The sequence below is a fragment of the Chrysochloris asiatica genome, unplaced genomic scaffold (genome assembly GCF_000296735.1).
Source record: "Chrysochloris asiatica unplaced genomic scaffold, ChrAsi1.0 scaffold00132, whole genome shotgun sequence".
NCBI classification, from domain to species: Eukaryota; Metazoa; Chordata; class Mammalia; order Afrosoricida; family Chrysochloridae; genus Chrysochloris; species Chrysochloris asiatica.
Window position 1 is genome coordinate 6,798,164 of NW_006408650.1, and position 7,908 is coordinate 6,806,071.

Sequence of the window (7,908 nt, forward strand, 5' to 3'; positions counted from 1 at the left end):
TGAGGGGCCCGGCAGGCCCTGTCTCACCCCAGAGAAGGAACCAACCTTTGAGTCACCTCCCCCATCGCCTTATCTCTAGAGGCACCCACCTTGTGTCCACCTGGCTTTCCACCTTTCAGAGACGAGGCTCCCCAGGTCCCCTTGAGTACCCTCAACAACTCCCGTCTTTGTTTAGAGGTGAGGGGCACACCTGGGACAGATCTGGGTTACCCCATTCTCTCCTCTTCAGGGTTCCTAGAACATGGCCTGACACGCATAGTAGGTGCTCAATAAACATTTGCTGACTGATTGACCAACTCCCTTTTCAGTCTTTCTTTTTTGACCATCCTGAATTCCCAGCTTCCAAGAGCTGGCCTTAGGGACAGGCTGGATTAGGGGATAGGGCCCCATCTCAGAGTCCTGTTGGGAGGGAGATTCCTAACCCAGAAGAAGGGCTGAAGCAGGGTGCCTGTGGTCTAAGCCTGGAGGTGTGCACCCCACTCTTGCTTCTACAGGGACAGCTGAGGTGACTTCTCCACAAGGTTCCAGTCCTCGTCCTGGGTGCCCACTTGTGTTTCCTTTTGTTGTGCTGAGTTCCCACCAGCTATTTTCCTCCTGGATGCTACAGGAAAGTGGTTCTAGACCAACTGTGTCTCTCACACATACACTTTCACACTCGTGCTCACACATACACATGTACACACACCTACTCACACATACACTCATGTTCATACTCATACATACACAATCCACATGCTCATAAACACATACACACTCAAACTGACACACATTCATACATCACACACTCATACTAATACACATACTCATGTACTCATACACACATACGTGCACACACGTTCACACACAGCGGCTCATATTCACATATGCATGTATACATGCTCATACACACTCATTCACACATCACACACTCATACACATATTCATGTACTTACACATATGTGCACACACACTCATACATGCACACATATACATGCTCATATTTACACTCACACGCATGCTCATACTTACATACACACATGTATATACTCACACATGTACACACACATACTCATATTCACACACATGCACACACCTATTCACACATACACTCATGTTCACACATTCAGAATACACACAGACACATACATGCTCATATACACACTCAAACTCACACACTCATACACATCACACACTCATATACTAACATCTCATACACATCACACACTCATATACTAACATCACTGACTCATGTACACACACTCACATGCGTGTACACACATAACACTCATGTTCACACAGAGACTCATATTCATACACATATACATGCGCATACACATTCATATACTCACACGTGTGCACACACATGCTCATACACATCTACATGCTCATACGCACTCACACACTCATGCACTCATCCACATACATGCACTCACACATGCATATGCTCTCACACATGTACACACTCATACTCACATGCATGTACTCACACTCACACCTACTCACATACATGTACTCACACATACACTCGTGTTCACACATACACACATCACACACTCATATACTACAGACTCAGACTCATATACACATACACACATACATATACTCACATGTACACACACATGCATGTACACATGTGCACACACTCATGCTCACACACAAATATTCATATTCACATACACATGTGTACATGCTCATACACATCACATACGTCCTCACACACATACACTCACTAATATACTCACACATGTACAGATACACACATACACATATACTCCCATACATTCACAGTCATACACACACACCACACACATATACTCTCACAAACATTCACACTCACACACACACACACATCTTCTCAGTCTATGGAGGGACATGGATGAGACCACCCAAGGTTTGACTGGGGCCCAGAGGACCTAAAAAAGGACCCATGTCCTCTGGAGTTGGCCTCACATCTCTGCACCCAGGTGTGTGGGGGAACAGTGCTCCTCTCCACTGGGACCCCTGAGTCCTGCACTCAACCGAGCTTTTGCTGGTCCCCCAGGGAAAAGCCCAGTGCCCTCTGCTGCCCAGAGCTGCCAGGAGTGCCCCAGGGCCTGTTTCCAGGGGCAGCCTTGCTCCCTGCAGCCACAGGATGACTGTCTCTAGGTCAGAACCCTCCTCTCTCTGATCCTCCATGGCCCAGGTGCACCCAGAGAGGGCTGTACCCCGATGGGTAGGAGCAGACAGCCTCCCACAGGGTCAGGCCGGACAATGGGTGAGCTGTACAGCATACAGTAAAGCCATACAAGTCTTATCCCTGCAGCCCTGCAGCTAAAAATAGTCCCTCACCAGCCCAGGCAGCCACACCAGGATGTTGTTTTTCCGGGCGGGGCCTCCTTGCTTCTTGGTGCTTTGTTTTCCTCTCAAGGTTCCCTTGGTAGCCACTGCAGGTCCCCAGCCTACCCAGCCTGGGGACAGGGTGGGAAAACTGAGCCACTCCTGTTGCCATCCCAGAGGGGACCTATGGGGGACAGGCCCTGTCTGTCCCTTCTCTCCCCTAGCTCCCAGCTCCGCATTCTACACACTGCCCATGACAGGAACTTGGGGCCCCTGACCTTGTAGAAAGTGCAGTGTGCCTGGAATGGAATGTGAAGGAGACAGGGCCCTGTACAGAGCCAGTCTCCTTCCTGGAATTCGGGCCTGACCAGTCACGTCTACGGGCACAGCTATCCCTGCCACCGGAGGGTGATTAACAGTCTCCAGAGACTCACTGAACCCTGAAAGATAAGCTCCTTCATCCCTGAGATGCCGCTTCATGGCCCATCCGGCTCTGGTTGTCACCGTGCACAGCGCCTAATCTGAGGCTACCTAATCCCCTACGCAGACCCTGTCTGCAGCGTGTCCCCTGTTCTGCACTTCCTCTAGATTCTACCACAGTGCTAGGGCTCTGTGTGTGTGTGTGTGTGTGTGTGTGTGTGTGTGTGTGTGTATCCAGCTCAGGAATTCCCAGACAACACAGAGAAGATGGAGTCCCAAGGAAGTAAAGGCAGGTGGCAAAGTGCCAAGCGGGACTCCCTTCCCAAAACTTCTACCAACACTTTAATCAGAGCTCATTTAATACAAGATTGGGGAATAAAGAAAACTGTTAAAAAGAAAAATAGAAATGACAGCTCTAGTTGAAACCTCTTACCACCGCCATTTACAGAACAGGAAATTGAGGTCTGGAGATGTTAAGTAGCTTCTCAGAGTAACTCTGTCCACGGTGTTTTCTGTTACTCCATGGTTTAGAAATGTGTAAACACACACACAAGAGACACATACAGACACAAACTCCCATTCACACACCCATGCTCACAAACTCACATGCTCACAAACACATAATACTCTTACATACATTCACACACACTCACAGATACACTCACACACTCACACACAAACATGCACATGCACCATGCTCTGCTCTGTCGCTCCTGTAAGGCTGCCCTCGATTGGGCCCCAGTTCCCACGGCCACCAGAGCCCTTGGCAGAGCAGCCCCAGGATCTGTGGTCTCAGAAGCTACCCCAGAGCCCCGGAGCCCCACCAGTCACAGACAATAGTGACAATGGTGTGTGTGTGTGGGTGGGTGTATGTGTGTGTGAAGGGACTCAGGAATGGTGCTTTTAGCTAATCTGACTGCTTCAGGCCAGGCAGGGAGCCAACCTCCCCTTGAGCTTTGTTTCTGTGGGAAAATGAGCTCCCAGCTCCAAACAACTAAAGAAGGGACTGCAGTCTCTTGGCAGCTACAGACCAGCCTCCACCTTCCCCTCCCAAAGTCCAAAGAGCTCTCAGAAGTGCCTTCCTTTGCCTACTTCTTCCCAGGCAGAGAGGGTGAGACTGGCTAACAGGAGGGCCCAGCCAGGAAGATGGGCTGAACTAGGAGGGGCTGGGACTCCAGCCACCTCTAATGAGCCTCAGCTTGTTTGTGTCTTCAGGGAGGAAAGCAGTGTTGCACTGAGTCCCATCCAATCCCACACCCAACACGCACACTCACACTGCTCACGGACAGTCAAAAGCTGGAACCAGATGCTGTTCCCTTCTGTGTAGTCCCATCTTCCAGAAGATGCTGTGGGTGGTCTTCCAGGGTTTCACTAGGGTGGGGAATTTCAACTTCCTTCCCAGCGGCCTTGGGGAGAGGGCACTAGGCTGGACACAGGTCATGTATAGGGAACCAAGTGCTGGGCAGGCATGACATCTCCTTGCCTTGAAGTCTTGTGTTCTTTTTCTTGGCATGACGTGCATATTTTTCATTTTGCTCCCAAATGTCTCCAATTGTGATTTAATATTTTTGAAAGCATACGTTTTCTGTCCCAGCATTAGAGAGTACCTTTGAGTGTAAGTCTCTAAAGACTCCACGGCAGTCACGCTCACTGTGCACCTTTTGGGCACACACTTAGCCTCTCTGTGCCCCAGTTTTCTCACTTGTAAAATAAGATGAGAATAGAAGCACACAGAGTTGTTCTGAGGATCCGATGAAATAATGCAGGCCCACAGTAAACAGCCAATAAATATTGTTATTTTTACTGTTGCCCTGAATAATTAAGTTGATAGATGGAAATTGGAAGGTGTGCCAATACTATGGGGATCCGATTTTCTGGAGCTTAAGTTTGCCCAGACCTAAGTTGGCCAGGATAGTACATTTTGGCCCACTGCTAAGATTGGACACAGTCACACATCCATTCAACAATACTTACTGAGTGTCAGGCACTGTGTTGAGTGCTGGGGATGGGACAATGGATGACCCAAACTGAGGTGGGTGCCCTTACCCTCATGATCACATAGCTGGTGTTATTTTTGCTGTATGCAGTCTAGTTGATTCCGACTTACTGAGACCCCTTGTGTTCCAGAGTAGAACTGCTCCATAGGGTTTTCTGGGCTGTCATCTTAACAACAACAACAATCTTTATGGACACAGATTGTCAGACCTTTCTTCTGTGGTGCCGCTGGATGGATTCAAACAGCCAACCCTGCCATTACCAGCTGAGCACAAACCATTTGTGTCTATTGTAGTTGTAATGTTGTTGTTGTTAAGTGCCACTGAGTTGGTTCTGATTCGACCCTGTATAGGGTTTCTAAGGAGCGGCTGCTGAGTTTGAACTGCCGACCTTGCAGTCCAGCGCTTTATCCTGTGGCACCAAGCACTATCAAAATAAAGGACAGGGCTATGAGAAGGCGCTTCTAATGGGGTTAGGGTAGGGAGGAGCTTCCTGAGGAGGGGACAGCAGAGGTCCCAAGCACAGGGAGGAGTTAGCAAGACAGAGTGGGTGTGGGTGAGTCAGGGACAGGGGAATGGGCCAAAACACTCCAGGGGACTGGAGTGTAGGGAGGAGGGCCAAGTGGTGTGAGCTGGACAGCCCAGAAGTGGCAAGGCAGAGCCTGGTGAGAATTCTGGACATTTATTAAGAGCAGTGGGCTTTACAAGAGGAAAGAACACAATACGATTTTTATTTTAACATTTTTAAAATTTAAAAACTCATCTTATTTCTGAAGTAGGGAACAGATTTAAGGGGGCAAAAAGAGGATGAGAGCAATTAATTGGGAAGCTACCCCATTTTGATCATCTTTCCAGGGTAATGGAGAGAGGCCCCCCAATTCTGTGAAGGAACACCCAGAGGGACCCACACCCAGAAAGCTTCTATTGGATCCTCCAAGAAGTCAGACAGATTTCCTTTAACTCGGCTCCTCAGTGCGGGGCTGGGGGTCATTCTGGCTTCCTGGAAGTTTGGGAGACACAGAGGTGGACATGGATAGCAAGAGGTTTGTATAAATACCTGGATCGGCAGCAAGAATCACTCAGAACAGACTTTGCAGCTGTGTCTTAGGAATTGAACTTGACAGAGCCTGGTCCTTGTTGGAACTCAAGGTGAGGTCTGTCTCCATAGCAACCAGAAACAGTCCCAGACTTGCCCTGGCTCTGCCTTCTGATGGAGGAGCAAGACTGTGTGTTACTGAAATACCCACAGCCAGAAAAGACCCACCCAAAATAGTAACTGTCCACATCACCAATGTCTCACAGGGCCTCTGTGTCCAGGCCGGACACGGCTCAGTCAGCCAGCAGCAAACAACAGAATGTTTCCAAGAGTTTCTTTTTCTTGCTGGCTTGAGAGATGAAAATCGACCAAGGGTTAGACTTTACCGAGTGAAAACTCTGATGTTTCAGGCATGAATTTATTCACCCAGGTGCAAGAAATGTCTAATTAAGTCATATAAAAGTTGGTTATGATTCTCCCTTCATCAAGAGGGTAAGAAATTTAACTTCAAATGTGTTTACAACCTCCCTTAAGATGTTGGAATAGGCAGACGTGATGCACTACACAGACCCAAGATACAGGAGAACAAATAAAACAGACAGATGAAAATCCTGGAACCTGGAACTTCAGAAGAAAGCGGGGGAAAGTGGATTGAGTGCTTGCTGGGAGGAGCAACTGAGCAGGGACATTGAGGGAGGGAGACTGGTGAACAGCCAGCCTGGTGTGGTGCAACTGTCTTGAACCTCTGTGTACAGCTTTGGTGTAGCGACAGCGCGAGTCAGAAAGAACTCAACTTGGAAAACTTAAAAGAGCAAAGTTTATTGACAGTGGGCCAGAGTGTCAGCTCAAGCCCAAATCACTCTGACCCCGAAGTGAGGAGGGGAACAGAAACACAGAGCGTTTTAGAACACACAGACTTATCTTGTCAGCTGGGGTGGTTAAATTCCAACAGGCCCTTACCCTTTAAGTGGGAGTAAACCCACCAGTAAACCCTTATCTTGTTTGTATGGCTGGACTAAAAGTTTTATCCTGTTTGTTCAGGTGTCCTTGGGTCATTCTGGCCTTCAAGGTTTTTCTGTAAGAAGTTTATTTATTATCTTTCCATAGGGTGACGTTGGAGGCGGGGGAGGGGAAGGCAGGGTAAGACGGGGTGGGGGGTCCTGGTGTGGCGCTGTGGGTTAATGCATCAGACTGCAAAGTTATTTGAACTACAATGTTGGAGTTGATTCCACAGCACTTAACAACAAACACAACCACCTGGAGAGAGAAACGGAAAAGCTGGTACCTAACAGCTGTCCTGCCACACCAAGAAGCTGACAATGACCTGAATCACAGTGACAGAACCCATTGGGATACTTCTCTGAGAACCATAAGTATGGCACTGCCTTAGTTCCAGGAGCTGGGTGGGTGTGGGTCCCAGTCTCCCATGGGCTTGGGTGCTGCAGCGCAGTTGCAGTTAATTGTTTACTGTCCTTCTAGCTATAGCCTTTGGACCTCCCACCACATGACTGAGTCATTGTTGTTGGTCTATGGTACTGCAGAAGAGACATGCCAATCTACTTTCATTACGATTGTAGTTGTTTAGAACTGTTAAGCCAGTTCCGACTCCTATTGACCTGTATGAGGCTTCCAAGGAGCTGCTGGTGAGTTTGAACTAATGACCTTGTGGTTCAAACAAACTTGCAGGCCAGTACTTATCCTACAGCGCTATACCAGGACTTCATCATGACTGGGTTGTTATTGTTAAGTGCCATGGAGTCAGTGCCAACTCATAGCAGCTCTCTATAGGGTTTCCAAGGAACTTGTTCTTCAAACTGACCTTGTGGGCAGTGCTTTATCCCACAGTGCCTACCTGGACTTCATGACTGGGTTGTTGTTGTTGTTGTTGTTGTTATGTGCCAGGGAATCGGTTGTGACTCATAGCGAGTCTGCACAGGGTTTCCGAAGCTGTAAATCTTTAAGGGAGCAGAAAGCCTCATCTTTCTCCCATGAAACAGCTGGTAGTTTCAAATTGCTGACCTTGTGGTTAGCAGCCTGATTCGTAACCTCTATGCTACCAGAGTTTGTTGTTGTTATGTGCCGTGGAGTCGGTTCCGACTCATAGCGACCCTGTACAGGGTTTCTGAGGCTGTAAATCTTTACAGGAGCAGAAAGCCTCATCTT